Source organism: Chrysemys picta, chromosome 10 (assembly GCF_011386835.1).
Source record: "Chrysemys picta bellii isolate R12L10 chromosome 10, ASM1138683v2, whole genome shotgun sequence".
NCBI classification, from domain to species: domain Eukaryota; kingdom Metazoa; phylum Chordata; order Testudines; family Emydidae; genus Chrysemys; species Chrysemys picta.
In genome coordinates, this window is record NC_088800.1 from 77775410 (window position 1) to 77794428 (window position 19019).

The following is a 19019-nucleotide window of genomic DNA, read 5'->3' on the forward strand; positions in this document are numbered from 1 at the left end:
AGAGGCTGGAAATTCTAGGAATTTTTTGTGCAGAATTAGAGATCAAACTATAGCTCTGATCCTGGACAAAATGTCTTAAATCGCTAGATATTTACCTCAGCTGGTGCATGGCACCCACTAACTTTGGAGGAGCAAAACTGAAAACAGTATTCACAAATAGTTTAGCTCCAGCCCAAGCCCAAATGGCTATACTGCAATTTTTAGTCCCGCAGCCCAAGCCTCACGAACCTGAGTCAGCTGACCCAAACTCAGAACCGCACGTATTTTATTGCAGTGTAGATTTACCTTAAGAGTCACAGGACCCATGTAGCTTTGAGGGAACACTATGGCCATCAAATCTAGGCACCAGCCAGGCACTACAAGTTTAAATTGAACTCAGGGAGAAATCTGAAATTAAAAAAGGAGGTAACTTACTAGTACGTGCATTTATCATAAGGTTTGTTTTTTGGGGTGGGGTGGGGAAATAAGATATTTTATAATAGAAGATTCAGAAGGCATTCAAATTAAATGTGAAAAGAACAAATAAATACAAACGTTTTCAGGGAGGACAGTGGGAATTAGGAAGCAGAGGACATGACGATACCAGGAGGAGAGGGGTTTGGGACTGCAGCAAGGAGAGGTGGATAACTGCAGGTGGGTGACAGAGGAGGAGAGGGGGTTGAGGTTAAGAGGTAGGTGCCAGGGCATGTGGAAAGAATTGGGCTGGGGAACCTGTCAGTCCCACATTCTCTCCTCTCATGTATACACCAGGATCTTGGGAGGAGGGGGCAAAGTCCCTCTCCCTACCCCTTTGTGTGAGCTGGAAATGCCTGTCCCTCTTGAGGGTCTGAGCCCCTCTTGCTGTCACCTCTCAGTTAAACCAGGATTTGGGAGAGCATGCCCCTCTAGGGAGGTTAACCTCCCAGCCCCATCTTGTGGGATGGGATCTTGTCCCTCTAGGGAGGGTGTGAGCCCCTCTCCCTACGTCCCTTGTGAGCTAGTATCTGGGGAACCCTGAATGTCTGGGCTGGAATCTGAGAAAAGATATGCTGGGAGCAGGCACCAAGAATACATTGCTGAGACTGGCGCGAGGAGTTGAGAATAGGCATGCTTGCTGCATATTACAGGGTCTCCAGCACTGAGAATGGGAACACCTATTGACATGAATGGAGCAGTTCACACTTCTCAGAGCAATTGTTTCAGGCTGTATTCATCTCCACCGAGATGATCTCATTCAGCTAGGAACACTGAGATGAATGGACCCCTTCTCACCTCTGAGCCTTCTATACTGCAGATGGACATGCAGAGAGCCTCTTCACTCCAATATGTCTCTATCCTTCCTAAAAAAAGGTCTCCTTTCTAAAAGGCAATTTTCCTAGCACATCATAATCCTGAAACAGCCTGCATGGTGGGGCTCCCTGAGCTATGGACACAGGAAGCTGGTCCTAGGACTTCCAGGCTTCCAATTCTAGGGCAGAGAACCTGATAGCCCAGAAATCCCCAACTTCAGCGAGGAGCCTAGCAACCCCAAGAGCGCCAGTTCCCTGCCATGGAGCTGTGGGCCTGGAACACCTTCAGGTTTCAGTGAAAGTTTAGTGGAATCTGCAATAGATATAGTAAAACATTTTGCCTCAATGAATCGGCATTTTCCAAGGAAACTGTTAAGAACATTTCTTAACCAACACCCAATTAAGAATTTCTCTCTGTTTAAAGGTCAACTAAGTGCTCTATAATCTGCATCGTTACTCAAAATGAGGATATGTTGTAGGGTTAGTGATACACATTTAGGGTAATTTCGAGAAGGTATTTCCAAGATACGCCTCCCGCACCAAAAACTTTTCTTAAAGTTCAGATTCTACCAACTTTTGGGAGGCACACCTGACTTCTAAAGTTATGGCTTAAATGGGACAGGAAGGGGAGGGTGAGCTGCAAGTGGTAGTGCAGGGGTGAGAGTAGAGCAAGACACCATGTGCTTGAATTTACTGTCATGACCACATAATAAAACTGTCACATTTTTGGACTTAGACTATGTCTGGATTCTCTCACCAGCCTGTTAGCAACTACACCCAGACAACAACATTATCCCCATTCCATGATAACAAAGTTTGTTTGGGGGCCAAGGATTTAGGAATCACATATCAACAGTGTTTCATTGTAGAGAAAAAGAGCGGACTGTTACTCAGAAAACCTGGGCTCTATTCGTGGCCCAGGTCACCTTGCAGGCCAGTGGCAGAGTCAAGTCACTTCACCTCTTTGTGCTTCAGTTTCCCCAACTGTACAATGGGGATAATGATGTTTTTCTCCTTGGTAAAAGTTTTTCATACATACAGATTCAAAGTCCCACAGAAGAGCTAAGTAGCATTCTCATTACCTGGCCGTTGTTGCATCTCAACTGGAAGCCTACATAAATACACCACCTCCATGATACTAACTCCTACTAAAAACAATTGTCTTACAGTTAAAAAAAAAAAAAAAGCAGCATGACAAAAGCCTCCATTAACACAGAATTAAGGTTGCCCAATGGTATCTCATACCATTCCAGAACAGAGTTCAGCACACTTCAAAAACTTTGGAAAAGCAGGGAATACAGAGTGAAGGTATACCACCGTAACTCCACCCCCATGCTCCCACTTGCCTTTGCACTGTCCAGAACAGGAGTTACCTACAACTGTTCTATACTCAGGCAGCTAAGCTACTTCACAGAAAGAATACCACAGCGGCTAAATTTTACAATCTCTTCATCATCCCGATGCGCATGATGCTATCCAACACTATACTTTCATTTATGCTTCATTAAACTTCAGACCACACTTAGCACCCAGCCTAACTGCTGACAATCCCTAGGGTAAGATGACCCCTGTGCCCACTACTGTCACAACACGGCACTGTAAAGTAGTATACTCTCAAGGTACATATGTACCTCTTTCCTTTGATCATACACATAGGGGTCAGGGAGAGGGGATCACACACACACACACACACACACACACACACACAGTCCCTGCCAGCTCAAGGGGTAGTTAAGTTTCCAGGGTGTGTACCTTCACTCTGAATCCCATGCTTTCCTAAAGTTTAAGGTTTGCTGAGCTTGATGTTCTAGAAGGGCATGAGATGCCAGTGGGCAACCTTAACTCTGTTAAAGGAATGTGTCAGGGAGTATATATTTTCCTTCCAAAGAAGCTTTCGGTAGTTTACACTTACAGCACCTTCACTCTCTCAGAACAAGAGCTCTTGTGAAGGGATTAAAATTTTAGAAGCTATTACAAGGGTCTTTGAAATGAAAGGAAGCATGAGGCTTAGTTTTCAAGCCTCTGTAGCTCCCTCCAACAATTCAGCTTGAAGAAAAGTAACTTACCACTCAATCCACTCCCTTCCCATAGCCAACAACCAACATCTAGGGCCTGAGCCTTGCCAGTATCACTCCTCTGGCACCCAGCTCCAGCTTCCCACTGACAGGGCTGAACCTCAAATCCCCATGCATGACAGCAAGTGGCCATTTACAAGATAATGCTGATTTACCACGGGAAGTGTATAGAATCAGTGTCCAGATGACAAGTCCTCAACTCACAAGCTTGGAACTTTTTGGAATGCAACTGTGGGGCTGGGTATGCACCATAGCTAGGTCTTTACATTCTCGGACTACAATTCCAGCCACCATTCAGTTCTGTTCACTAAAATCTATAGCTTTGTCCATATGCTGATAGCTACTTCATTCTGTGTATAGCTGATGTACAGTCAGTCTTTGAAACTTGCCCATAGATTCTATGCAGTCATCCTTCGGTAGCCAAAATAGGTGTCATTCAGGGAAACGTGGTACTAAAGTCTTTGAATTCATGAAATGGCAAAAGGCCATGTAATTACAAACAAGATTTGGACAATAAATCTGCCAAAGAATTAAAACATTTTTGGAGCAGAGATACTCTGTGCTATTTTATGTGCATACAGCAAGATTAATTGAAGAGTAGGAATTACTGTAGCAAAAGTGACACCAGGAAGTTATGTATCCAGTTAAAAATGAATCAGATTAACTGTATAGGCCCTTTGAAAGTTAACCAGCAACACAATTACATGAAGGGAATATGAGCACATTAAACAGGAAAATGCTTTGCATAAATTGGAGTAAATTAGTTTTGTTTGTTTAGTAATCTGAAAGATGAAGGCCAGGCAAATGAAGTAATACTTATATAACTAAAGGAACAGTGAAGGTGAATTGCTTTAAGGGAACTCATTTCACAAATCAGAGAGTCCTGCAGAACTACATCCGGGAGCACTGAAAATGCCTTGAGAACCCATGAAGTGGAAGCAGCAAAAGATAATGAACTAAAGCTGCTAACAAGTTTATCAGTTAGTGCTTTGAGCCTGACATCTTCACCTTGCAGCCTGGTTTATTTGAAGGGGGGGGGGGGAACAACACACCCTAACAAACAACATAGCACTGATGAACCATATTCTATAAGTGCCTTTAGATCCTCATGTGAGGATAAGACTAAAATGAGGTGTTTAACAGCCATATCTTTGTATAATGGAGATGTTACACGTCTGGATCAAGTTAGTAGTACCTCTGCTCATATTGTACCCTGGGGTAATTCTGCGCCACTGCGCAATGCAGAATTTTGCAGAAATAATTTGGTGCGCACATTATCCTTTTTCTCCCCCACAAAAATGGACTGCAGAGACGCTGGCTGCCACTAGGGGCTGCTGGACCCAGCAGAGCCAAGCTCACAAATAGAAGACAAGGCTGGGGAGTGGGGGAGGAAACTGGAGGGTTACCAGCACACCCTGAAGTACGGAGGGGGCAATGTGCAGGAATCGCCATGCAGGCCCAGGATCCAGCATCAGGCTGTTTCTCCCTCTGAATTCCTGGGCAGCAGAGAGTGTAAGTGTCTGGGCTGGAGGGAGGCCCACAGCTGGCCTCTGGGGTGGGGTAGGGGATGTAAGTGTCTGTGCTCGGGGTGGTCTGCAGCTGGGCTCTGGGGGCAGAGAAACAGGTACTGGGTTGTCGTAGGGGTTTCTTTAACTCTTTACTCCTGGGGAAATTTGTGTGTGTCTCTGTACTGTTACAGACATACTTTCTGACAGGTATTTTGAAATAAATTACCAAAATAATTGAAACTGGCGTGATTATATAATGTTATTTTGACTAATAAAATTTGCAGAATTTTAAAATATTGTGCACAGAATTTTTAATTTTTTGGCACGGAATTCTCCCAGGAGTAATATTAAGCATTCATTATGTTATGTTATCAAGCATGGAGAAATGCCAATCCCGAGGCAAACAGGAGAGCAATGCCAACACCACACTAAGCTGGAACACACCTGCATTAATGAAAAGTGTAGTCAGAAGCAGATTCTTAGTGCAACTTCCTTATAATCTTTTGATCCATTTCTGATCAGTAGTAGTTTAGGAGGATATTAGTTTTAAAAAACAAGACTGAAGTTTCTGCCATAAAGAAAACTCTTGAAATAATTCAAAATAAAAGATACATATGAGTTCTGGAAACATTTTCCATTCCTGACACTGAGCGCTGACACAGATGTACTGTATGCTCTTTTGTGTGTTCACTGATTTTGTTCGCCACAACCATTTTGGCAGCAGTTCTATGATTATCATCACTTCATACGAGAATGATGCAAGAACATAACAGTAACACTTTCATATTACAAAGTAGCAGCCGTGTTAGTCTGTATCCGCAAAAAGAACAGGAGTACTTGTGACACCTTAGAGGCTAACAAATTTATTTCATATTAGTGAGCCCAAGTAATTCAGCTTTTTCAGGACACAGACTTCCTGTTGGTGTCTGATCAGCAGACTTCTCTTAATGTGAAAAAAAGTATTATTGTTTAAGCCTCTAACAAGTGCAGTTAATCCCTATGTTGGAATCAAGTGGGAGGTTTTTCACAAAGTGCCTAGGGATTTAGGCACCAACTTGCACTGAAATTCAATGGGAATTGTGCATCTACCTCCCTTGGGCACACAAATCCCATTTTAAAATTTAAGATACTTTGTTTGACCTCCAGTACAAAAGAATACATTCCTGAAACTGGTGTCTCTCTAAAAACTATTTCAGCAAGAGATTTGAAAATGAAGATCTATTTTAATTACTTCCTAAACATGGACACCAAACAGCTTAATCAAGAGCCAACTGGGTTGGATTTAGATCTGTGCAGATCTGAGTTTTCTTGTACACTAAAGAGCAGATTACACCAGTGGATTTTAGCCACAGTTGGGTACTGGCTCAGAGAGAGGCTGAGCTGAAAGTTTCCTCCCTTGTTTCTCACAGCATATGCCAGCATTTCTTGATGGGAACGCAAAGATTAATTACAGCTGGACTTACTCTGAACAAATCCCTATACTCAATAAAATCCTGCAAGATTTAGAGTAGGACTAATTTGTATTTTTGTCTTAAATACTTAAATTGTTACTGTAACTTGGTTTTATGCATAATAAAGTTAGAGCCTTTTGCTAGGAGTAGAGAATGCAGTCTCAGAAATTACGATCAAGTTAATTCTTCATTCTAAAAAAAATCTAAGATTTCATGCTTCAGCAGAAGTGTTTGTTGTAAGGGAATATGCACTGGTAAACACGAAAGACTGCAGCCACATGAAAAAGAAAGAGCATCTAAGCTAGAAAGCTATAAAGGGGTTCAGGTAATTCTGAAAGTCAAATGTCACTAGAAATGAGCTGCAAAGGCAAACAATCCTGGATAAGGATTGGCAATGTATATATGAGTAGGAAGGATTTGATGACAGGAAGTATTTTCAGAGGAAAGTACAGCCATCATTATGCAATATGCAAATTATGCTCACAAATACCGAACATTGGAATCAGGATCAAATTACTTTCCACCCTGAACATACCAAACTCAAAATGAATACTCACTTGCATTTGAAGAGCCAGAAGCAGAGACTCCTACAGAATTTATTTAGTGTTATAAATATGAAGCTTTTTACTTACCTCCAAGACCATGCTATTTGAACAGAACCAGACAAGCTCTAAACCGTAGCCATTTGGAAGTTGCAAGCTGCAAGCATTAATAAAAATGCCTGGAACATGCTATGTTTTCTAGACCTAAAATATGGTCCCTGCCCTGAAGTGTTTACAATTTAATTAGACAGAATACAGATGAAGGACTGGGGCAGGGAGGGGCAAATACAATATAGAAAACCAAAGCAGCCCATTGGCACAGGTTCTCATTCCATATTTTATTTAAACATGAGCTATCTCCAGCAGCCTCACTAGCCTCCCCTATGTCTATACCTGTTCCTTATTAGCAGCTCATGTTTATCACACAGAAACATGTTCCTTTTACTCTTTGCCTCGTCCTCCCAATTCCCAGCTGACTGCACTTCAACCAGCTGTTGCATTTTGCTATAAACCTAGACTGGAAGTTCTCTGGGACAAGAACGGTCGGTCTTTTTCAAAGAACTTAGTACAGTTAGCTTTTAACCCTTAGTTGGCGTGTAATTTAAAACATTGGAGAATGGAGAAAGGACACTGTAACACAACCAATGTTTTAAATTACAGATAAAACAGCCAAGCAGAAGATAACCCTGAAGTAGTGCAAAGGGTAGAAACATGTCACTTTGTCGCCCCATTCTATCTACCAGAGGAGACATCTCACAATTGCTCTGTTCATGGAGCAGCTTTTGTTGCATCTGCTCCAGCTTGGGAGAAGAAACAACCCACCGCATGAGGGAAGGATATTGCACCAGTGTTTCATAATCTACAAGGACTTCCAATTGATTTCCAGTGAAAGATTATTTTTCTCTTTGAATACCTAAATGGTTTGAGTCTTACCTACCTTAGAAGCAGGGTTTCTCCTCATGATGTTCCACAGCATTTATGGTCCAGTGAGATGCTCAAGCTAAGAGTTCCTTTGTTTACATGACAAGGGGATACTAAGCAGAAATTTCTTAAAGGTGGCAAGGGAGTCCTCAACTTTGGAGATCACTCCCCCGCAATCCTGAGCTTGGATTTTGGTGACCTTCAAGACATGTTGCAAGGCCTGTTTAAGGCAGTTTTTGGGGTGGTAGAGTAAATGCTGGTAAGGCTTTGGAGTAGACTACTTGGGGAGGTTTCTGTTGGCGTGGGTCAGTTTGTTGATCTCATTTAGTGACTTTTAAACCTGTAAATGTACATAGGATTGCACACTGTAGAAGTACAATGCTAAAACCATGCAAAGTTGGTCTATATCCAGTAATTTGTATAGAATTTTGCAGTTTTGTTTTGCATGGTGTCAGCCCTCAAGTTTTAAGTTTTCAAAAAGATACAGCAAGTACAATACTTTAGGGGACAGGACACACAAAACCAGGGTTTTAAGTTTTGGTTCGGTCATTTAATTGCTGTGTGGCTTTGGGCATCTTGCATTACTTCTCCAGGATCAAGCAGAAAAGAAAAGTATCACTTCTCTCAAGGTCCACCTCAAGATCCAGTCACCTGTGATGTCAAAGCAAGATATTATTTAGCTTGTTTGGATCTTAATATGCAAAAGTGGAGGAACTGGAATGTTTTGATCAGCAGTTAAATGGTTAAGTGCTCACATTTAACTTCAGTATTAATGCCCCTTCAAATCAACAGGGGCAGTTTACATCACTGAAAACTATTGTTTCAGAGCTGTCTGCATACACTACTACATCATATTACAGCAGGTTCACATTCTTCAAATTACTTTCCCAGCCATGTGAGGTAGAGACAAATTTAAGTGAAAGTTTAGGTTCTGGAGCACAAGATGCAACCATCAGCACATAGGGCTGCTAAGAGACAGCTTACACAGAACTTTACAAATATTAGTAACTGCAAAATATCATGGCCAGTGAGTGACCAGGATTTTTCGGGCTAGTAGCCCTGTGCTCAACAACTAGCTTATGCTGCTTGTAGGGATACCATGGACTTCCACATGGATACTAAAGTGTGGTGTTAGACTGAGATGTAAATGACGTTGTGCAAAGCTTCCCCATGATGTTGCAATTTCACAGAAGTTTTGCAAACTTGAAAAATCCTGGAATTTTTTAAAATAGTTTTGCAATGAATATTGTGTGGAGAAAAGGTTCTCTCTGTAGCGGGCACCTTGTTTAAATTATGCTCAAGATAAAGTAATGAATAGTTTTGTTATTTCTTTTGTATATCTGTATCAGAAGCCTCCATGGACACAATTGATGTAATATGTAAGAGTAACTGGACTGAAAAACGGTCAAAGTTACAGAACAAGCAACATTTGTAGCCTCTTGTGTAAATTTATGATTCAGCAGTGGTTTGGAGAACAGCGGTCTACCTGTAACATTTGTTTTATGAACTACAGTACAACAGAGCTAATTTGGCACTTCAATTTCCTGAAGAGCAAATCCACAAGAGTTGACATTAGATACATAAATCCTCTTCTTATGTGAAATAGTATAACATACAATCATGGTGAAGAGAGCAAAATGCTATTTGAGTCATGCGCTTATGTCTAAAATGTAAAACCACTGAAGGTCTGAGATGGAGTTATAGCTTTCAATCCACGTTTCACCTTGAGTACTGGAGAGACTGCCACATCATGTTACATAGAGCACGTCTACACAGCAATAAAACACCATTGGCAGGCCCACATCAGTTAACGGGGCTCGAAGCTATAAAACAGCAGTGTAGATGTTCGGGTTGGGCTGGAGCCTGAGCCCTGCGGACCTGCGGGCAGTCAGAGCCTGAACATCCACCCTGCAATTTGATAGCCCCACAGCTTAAATCAACTGAAATGGGCCAGTCGTGGGCATTTTACTTCAGTGCAGACAAACCCATACAGTGTTTTGATAAAACAATGCATACTACTGAGTTTTCAGATACTAAAAAAGCACCATAAAACTCCATTAGCCTTCACGTGAAGACGATTTATATATATATATATATATATATATATATATATATATATATATATATATATATAAAAATAAAAGTGTCTTTTCAGCAAGTAAATGAAGTGGAGATAGTGTTCCAAACACAGGTGTCCCATACAGTGACCGGGAATATCAAAAGAACCTATAAAAGAACAGTTTTAAAGTATTTTCTTGACCTTCTACCGCAAACTGTCCCCCCAAAAAGACTTCAGGGGTTCTAGATCATTTATGGCTATCCGCACAAGGAATTGCATGGAACACTCCCATTAGTAGTAGTTGAACATGAGCAGAGCAGGAAGTTTCCTCCTACCTCTGCAACCCACACAACCCCTCCATGCATGCCTCTCATGGACTGCTGCTTCATATAAAAGCTAATATTTGGTGCTCTCATAGGTTCCAAGGTCAGAAAAGACATTGTAATCATCTAGTCTGCAGTCCTGTAGAACTCCCCCAAAGTAATTTCTAGAGCATCTCTTCCCAATTTAAAACTTGCCAATAATAGGAAAATTCACCACAATCCTTGGTAAGTTATTCCAATGGTTAATTACCCTCACTGTCAAAAATGTACATCTCCTTTCCAGTCTGAATTGGTCTAGCTTCAACTTCAGCCAGGTTATACCTTTCTCTGCTAGACTGAAGAGCTCATTACTAAATACACTGGTCTACAATTTTTGAGAAGTCGTCTGCTTCAGAGATAAAATGTGCTATTTATTATGTATTTTGATGTGCTGAATTCAAATATGACAATTAAAACAACTGATTGGCTACTGTTTCTAAGATATTTAAGTTTTTACATTTTATGTCTATGTATATTGTGTAGATAGAGTTTTAATCATAAATTGTAAACCTAGGTCTTTTCATGTGTTTATGGTTGCTTTACATGATATTTCACCTGTCCTGTTTATGTAACACTGTAACAATCAGCAAAAGGGTTATATAAATAAAATTTATTATGAAACAAAAGGCAAAAAACTATTATGTACATAGTTTAGTCCTATTCAGTGTCTACTCGGCGCTTCTTGGCTTGTCTCTTGTATTCATTAAATGGAGCATCTCTTGTCACTGTCCAGCAATAGTCTGCAAGCATTGATGGGCTCCATTTGCCCTGATAGCGTTTCTCCATTGTTGCAATGTCCTGGTGAAATCGCTCGCCGTGCTCGTCGCTCACTGCTCCGCAGTTCGGTGGAAAAAAATCTAGACGAGAGTGCAAAAAATGGATCTTTAGAGACATGTTGCAACCAAGGCTTTTGTATGCCTTGAGGAGGTTTTCCACCAACAACCTGTAGTTGTCTGCCTTGTTGTTTGAGAAAATTTATTGCCACTAACTGGAAGGCTTTCCATGCCGTCTTTTCCTTGCCACGCAGTGCATGGTCAAATGCATCATCTCAAAGAAGTTCACGAATCTGAGGACCAACAAAGACCTTCCTTTATCTTAGCTTCACTTAACCATGGAAATTTTCCACAGAGGTACTTGAAAGCTGCTTGTGTTTTGTCAATGGCCTTGACAAAGTTCTTCATCAGACCCAGCTTGATGTGTAAGGGTGGTAATAAAATCTTCCTGGATTCAACAAGTGGTGGATGCTGAACACTTTTCCTCCCAGGCTCCAATGACTGTCGGAGTGGCCAATCTTTCTTGATGTAGTGGGAATCTCTTGCACGACTATCCCATTCGCAGAGAAAACAGCAGTACTTTGTGTATCCAGTCTGCAGACCAAGCAAGAGAGCAACAACCTTCAAATCGCCACAAAACTGCCACTGATGTTGGTCATAGTTTATGCACCTCAAAAGTTGTTTCATGTTGTCATAGGTTTCCTTCACATGGACTGCATGACCAACTGGAATTGATGGCAAAACATTGCCATTATGCAGTAAAACAGCTTTAAGACTCGTCTTCGATGAATCAATGAACAGTCTCCACTCACCTGGATCGTGAACGATGTTGAGGGCTGCCATCACACCATCAATGTTGTTGCAGGCTACAAGGTCACCTTCCATGAAGAAGAATGGGACAAGATCCTTTTGACGGTCACAGAACATGGAAACCCTAACATCACCTGCCAGGAGATTCCACTGCTGTAGTCTGGAGCCCAACAGCTCTGCCTTACTCTTGGGTAGTTCTAAATCCCTGACAAGGTCATTCAGTTCACCTTGTGTTATGAGGTGTGGTTCAGAGGAGGAGGATGGGAGAAAATGTGGGTCCTGTGACATTGATGGTTCAGGACCAGAAGTTTCATCCTCTTCCTCGTCTGACTCAAGTGAGAATGATTCTGGTGCATCAGGAACCGGCAGTCCTTCTCCGTGGGGTACTGGGCGTATAGCTGATGGAATGTTTGGATAATGCACAGTCCACTTTTTCTTCTTTGACACACCTTTCCCAACTGGAGGCACCATGTAGAAGTAACAATTGCTGGTATGATCTGTTGGCTCTCTCCAAATCATTGGCACTGCAAAAGGCATAGATTTCCTTTTCCTGTTCAACCACTGGCGAAGATTTGTTGCACAAGTGTTGCAGCATATGTGTGGGGCCCACCTCTTGTCCTGATCTCCAATTTTGCAGCCAAAATAAAGGTGATAGGCTTTCTTAACCATAATGGTTATACTGCGCTTTTGTGATGCAAAAGTCACTTCACCACAAACATAGCAGAAGTTATCTGCACTGTTCACACAAGTACGAGGCATCTGTGCTCACTTTGGCTAAACAGAAATGTGTCCCTTTGCAAAATCAAACACTGACAAATAAGAGAGCACGACACTGTAGGATTTCTAGAGCTGATATAGGGCAATTTGTTCAGCAGAGTGATGTAAGCTTCGTTATGATTGCATCACCCATGACTTCTAGGAATAACATGATGTAATTCATATCATGTATAACGCAATACCAGCTTCAGATTGCATCATTCATTGTTTTGCCTAAAAAGCAAGTACTGTCCAAACCCAGTCAGATTTATTCATAGATCCAGTCAAAGATGTATTTTAGTCATTTCTGGTTTAAATTGAGATCCCTTCCCTTTATAACTCACTTATCCTCCGCCATTCCCAAGTCAAGGGTCGTATATACTGACCCAATTGCATATCTTGAAAACTAGAGCCAATCAAAAATTTTAAGCCTCATTTTTGTTCTCAGTGACCCAGAATTAGTAAAGTTTGCTTCTGAAATAAATGTAGTCATTTTGGCTGTAGAGCAATGATATTTGTTCCCCATGAAGGTACTTACAGAGGGTAATCAAGTCACCTCTTAAACCTTGTTTGTTATGTTAAATAAACTGAGCTCCTTTAATCTCTCAAGGTAGATTTTCTAATCTTTAAGAGGGCTGGGGTGCTGGGATAAAATTCCCATTTGCACTGACTGAAACAGGAGTCTCTCTTTTTTGCTTAACAAGTCCTATTAGGTCCACGTGTGTTAAGGACTGTATCCATTGCTATGGAGCAACACCAAGATACAGATAGCTAATTTAGCTGAGCTATGCTCACACATCAATTTTTGTGTGCACCAATTTTGGGTAAGAAGTCCCCCTCCCAGACATACTAAAGTGAATAGCAAGTGCGTGCACAGGAAATAGCTTTTGCAAGTTCTATCCCTTGTTTGGGTGCAAGAGCTGCTGGATAAAAGGAGTAATCTGCTGCCAATCTTACTTTCAGAGAAGTGGAGAAAGAGGGTTGAGCCTATGCCACCTCACTGCTGCCAAAGAGAGTTGCCATGATTTTCCCCTCACACGCACTGAGTATACCCACTGCAGGAAGAGGTGAGAGTAAATCTACCACCATTTCTTGCATCCATAGGACAGCTACTATTCTTGCACTGAGTTTCCCTAGGGCCTTTTTGATACAGAATGGAGCCTTCAGCTGGACAGGAAGTCACCAAGTACTCAGTCTGATGGACTTGGGATCCAGTGTTGTTCCAAGAGGGCAACACCTAAGCCCTACAACCCTGAGATGTTGGTACATATCGAACTCCTGTTTACACAAGAGCACTTGAAATTGGGCCCAAGCCTCAGATTCTTCGCTTCCATGTATTCGAGACAAGCAACCAATGATTCCATAACAAGCTCCTTTGTGGAAGTAGCCATGCAAATCAAATATTCTGTCTCCATCTGCTGGCAGGGAGGAATGTAATCCAAGTATCTGAGGTAGCACAGAAGACCTCAGAAAGAATAAGTGTTACAGGGTATCTATAGTGTAGTGATAAAATGTATTCTTTTCAAAAATACAGACAGAAAATATGGGGGGGTGAAGAGAGTCACACACTGATTACAAAAGTATTCTTGTAGCTAAAAAAAATGAGGACAGCGACCTGACAATGTAACCAAATACACAATGAAGCTTTTGTCCCAAAACTACTTGCTTGCATACAAGGAACAGAGGAACTTGGGAGGGGGAGTGGAGGGGGGCGGGATGTGAAATTGGTTAGCCTGATTTAGGAGAGAGAGACACTGACGCAAAGAAAATACTGCTATTGTGGAATCCACCCACTCAGTTCTAAGAGGCTCAAATACCCAGACGGGATTTACAGGCAGCACTTGAATGCATTGTGTATGAAACAGAAAGTGCTGATAAATGCCTAGAGGCAGCTCCTCTGGTCCAAGTGAAGAAAATTTCAGATTATATTAGGTTATGGTCAAACAGCCATTTTAATCCAACAAGCTTTTCACTGCTAAACCAATCATTAAGTTTAGCATTACAAAGGAAGCCACTTATAGATTAGATTTTTTTTAGCTATAGGTAGTCAATCCATGCATCACATTTTACTTTACCTTTTTAGTAACTTTTTTGTGTGTGTGTACAGACAGTTCAAAAGCAGAACAACTGCTATAATATAGTTTGGTAGACAGGTATATTGCATAATGACTGTACAAAATGTTACTACACAGATCTTAAGTTTAAAACAAAGGAAGTTTAGTGTTAAATTGATTGGAAGACCACCCTGAAGATATTTTACAGCATTAAGCAAGGTTTTCACAGCAAGCATCTCTAAGACCTGGTTTATACACAGCTGTACCAGTTAGGTGTTAAATGGTTAAATTAAACTGGTGCAAGAGATTGTACAGGCACTTGTTTCAGTTAAGATTAAAAATCAGGCTTACTTCAGTTTAAATCAGTAATTGGTTTAAACTAAAAAGAACTAAGGAGCAAACTTCTATGTGGATAATTCTATTTAACCAAGTCAGTTTAAAGTCACACCTTTAGTTAAACCAATTCAGTTTCTCATATATACAAGACCTATAAATCAACAGAGACATGTTAAATTTGGTTTACATCTATGTAGACCAATTTAAGTGCCCACGTAGGGACAAGATCTAAACTAGTATCTACAATATGGGGTTATAAATAAGCCCTCCACTTTATAGCATTTGCTTGTTGAAAAATTGTGGGTGTTAAACACAAAAAAGCCAGACCACAAGCTACTTCCAATCTTCATGACCTCAGCTATCAGCCTTTTGCTACAACCTAATGAGATTAGGCATGGCATGAATAGCCTTAAGAGCCAACAAGAGGTGAAGCAGAACCATTCAATTTATTAAGCAGCAAGATTATTTTTGAAAGGACTTGTCTAGTAATGTATCAATCTGAAAACTAGTACCTATGCCCTCAAAAATATTTTAATTCCATGTACCACATATAGTAGCACCTCAGAGTTACGAACACCTCGGGAATGGAGGCTGTTAGTAACTCTGAACTGTTTGTAACTCTGAACAAAATGTTGTGGTTGTTCTTCCAAAAGTTTACAACTGAACATTGACTTAATACAGCTTTGAAACTTTACTGTGCAAAAGAAAAACGTTGCTATTCACCATCTTAATTTAAATGAAACAAGCACAGTAACAGTTTCCTTACCTTGTCAAATCTTTAAAATATTTTTTTTAAAAGTGTTTTATGTTTAACACAGTACTGTACTGTATTTGCTTCCCCCCAACTCCTATCTCTGCTGCTGCCGCCTGATTGCATACTTCCAGTTCCAAATGAGGTATTTAGTTGACCAGTCAGTTCGTAACTCTGGTGTTCATAATTCTAAGTTCCTACTGTACACTTATGAAGCTTTAATGCAATAAACTATAATTCACTTATATTTAAGGCATCATTCCGATTGTATCTGTGTGCCATATCATGCATTATAGTGGATACTGAATTGCTTTGAATTGCTGTCTTTTGTCTTAAATTATGTTATTCACAGCAGGCCAGGTTACAAGTAGTATTCTGTACAGCTACAGGTTACATCTATGCCTTTATATATAAAATATTCCCAAGTAATAGTTCTGGGGCCCATAACAGTTTTGTTTCCCTTAGTATCCATATAATATATTTCTACATAACCAATTTAGATCAGAGGTTCCCAAACTGTGGGGTGCACTGATGAGTTTATTGGAGGGCACAAGGACCTGACAGGTCAGCACTAAAGGGCTGGGAGTCTGGGGGGGAGGGAGGGGCACTCTGTCCGAGCGGTCTTGGCTGAAGGGACAAAGCTCCCTGCCCATCTCATTCCTCCATTGCTGCAGCCACCAACCAGCAGTCACACTCCTTTGCTGGGAAGGCCGGGGGGGCTGCACCCCAGGAGTACTGATACTCCTGCCTGACACAGCCCGCTGCTCACCCCAACCCTTCAGTGCGCAGAGCCCTGTCCCCTTGCCTCTCTCGACAGAGTCTGCACAGGGAAAGCAGACAGGACCATACTGAAGTACCAGGATCAGGATGGGGCAGTGTCCAGTGGTCGGGGAGGGGGACAGTACTCCACGCCCCTCTTGACCACAGCCCTGGTAATTTTCCCTGCGGGGGGGGGAAAGGAGCAAGGACAGGCAGGGAACCAGGACTCAAGAGCTGAGATCACCTGACCACTGCAGGGAGCAAAACACTTCCTCAGCTCCCAGTGGTGAATACCCCCATGGACCCTCCTATGGGTACTGGGCACCCCTCCTTCTCCCTCCCCATGCATGGAACATGACTCTGAATGGAGGAGCTCCGCAAAAAGAGTTTGGGAATCTCTGCATTAGATGTTACAAATACTACTGACTTCAACATAAAGGTGGAGATCTGGTGTCTTTAGCATGCATCTCTGCCTTCTGTTTGTTTAAGCTTGTAGCTGCAGTTCAAGAATGCAAAAGCAGCCTTAATTTAGTGTCTTGAAAAACCTCTTGTATCAAGGAACTAGTCTTTCCAATATAATACAATTTCATTGCTATTCAGTGATGTGGAGGAAGCCTCTGACCTATGTAACCGTTCTCCACTCTGCCACCTGCCCCTGCCCCCGCAATATACTTAGTCACCGTGTAATATTCAAAGGTTGTTTTTCCTGTAACCAACTTCAGCCAATTACAAGGGGTGAGTTTCCAATCCTACTATCACAGCTCAAGTGGTCATAAAGCATTTAGGTCTAAGCAGTCTCAGTTATTTAGGATTAGCAAATATAAGAAAACATTTTAAGAAGATAATAATTTACAGAGTTAGGTTGGCAAGCCGGACACCTGCATGAAAGACTTCAATCTGCAAATTAAAGGATGTTTAGGTATGCTGAAAATATACAAGATTAATTCATAAATATTTCCCAGGTATTTTAACAACTTATTCTAAATACATTTCCAAGGACTATTAGTTGTGGTGCTGAGGTACATTGGCAAGGGTTTGGTTGTTTGTGTGTTTTGTTTTAAATAAAACAAAAATAAATAAATGCATTACCACACATAGTGAAATAGAATATACAGCCTTTTCTTTGAGGAATGCAAAAAACTTACTAAAACTGAAAAAGCTCTCTAGCTATTTTAAGAGAGTCACTCCTGATCCGAGAACTTTTAAGTCATGTTTCAGCAAAAGCACAATTTTACAGTTAAAAGTTAAAATTTCTGGAAAAGGGATATAATGGAAGTACTGACAATCTTAACTGTAATGGCACAAAAATCAGAGCTTTGACAATCTGGCATTGACCCTTACTACTAAAAGACACAGCTAAACAGAAATGTTTGTTTTAATCTTGTTATAAGCTATTCCATTAATTCCAGTTATTCCTTTTAGGGCCAAAAAAGGAAGACACAGCAATGCTGTAATTCCTGCCCTTAAACTTCAAGCACATTCCATTTCAAGAACTTCAGAGTTTATTTATGCAATTAGTTTTCAGAAACGCTTTTCCAGAGTCAGGCAACAATGAGAATATAAAGAATGGCATATTATATTTTATGAAGATATTGAAATTAAGCCAAAAACTTGACTCCTTAGAAAAAGAGCAGAGTTATAGGGCCACTTTGCTTCCTTGTATGAAAGTGCTAACAAAAACATCGCAGACTTGTGTATCTGTGAGCACAAGAGCATGGTGCAAGGGAAGACAAAGAATCATTTCTGATATAGGCAAAGAATATGTTTTAATGCTATTCCTGGTCTAGGTAAATTAGTGTTACATTACTGTCAGTTGCATGACATTACAATATCTGTTACTTTTACACGTCAATGCCTAGGATGTAAAAGGACTAAGATTATTTTGGACTGCTTATTTCCTCCTTAACTATGAGCTGACAGTGTGGGGGTGGAAGTCTGCACAAGTAACAATTTCCCATTCCAGACCTTAAAAGTACACAAACTAATCTCAAATCTGGAGAATTACAATCCCTACCGGATGGAAGAGAGGCTCTTAAACCCAATGTTAAAGATGTCTCGGATCACAGCAGCACCCAGAAGGGAGTCTTTAGAGTACTTGTTCATTTCCAATTTTTATGTTTGCTTAAATCTAAAATTCTGCACTTGACTTTGCTTCTCTCCCCGTCCTGTCAGCCTCAAACACTATGGTTGCTCAGAGGGGAGAGAAGGGAGATGGAATGGCATTTCTCCTCCTCTCTGAGGAAAGTGGTAATACTGAGAGTGTAATATAGTAAGGTGAGGCCCCAACTTGGAATTCACTGCTACTGGGCTCACCTTTGCATCTGGCAATTCTCACATAAGAAGTCACATTCTCCATCACACAGAATTAAATTCCTTTCTTTGAACAGAATGTTATTTATAGCAGCAAAGCAAGGAAAACACTATTTAGAATAAAAGTCCCTCTTATGCCCAATTTTAGGAAGTCATAACATCTCTTTTCAATGAAAAAAAGGAAATATTTTCTGTGAAGTTACAGAGTGAGAAACATGGAACATAACTTAACATATAAGCATGGAAGCTAAACCACTTAAGTGACTGGTCAGATTTTAGTTATC

General features: G+C 41.0%; 1 protein-coding gene across 3 annotated transcripts in view; it reads right to left on the minus strand.

Moving 5' to 3' along the window:
* Positions 1 to 19019, minus strand: part of GNA12 (G protein subunit alpha 12) — a 79018-nt gene that overhangs the window by 39428 nt on the left and 20571 nt on the right. The window lies entirely within an intron of this gene.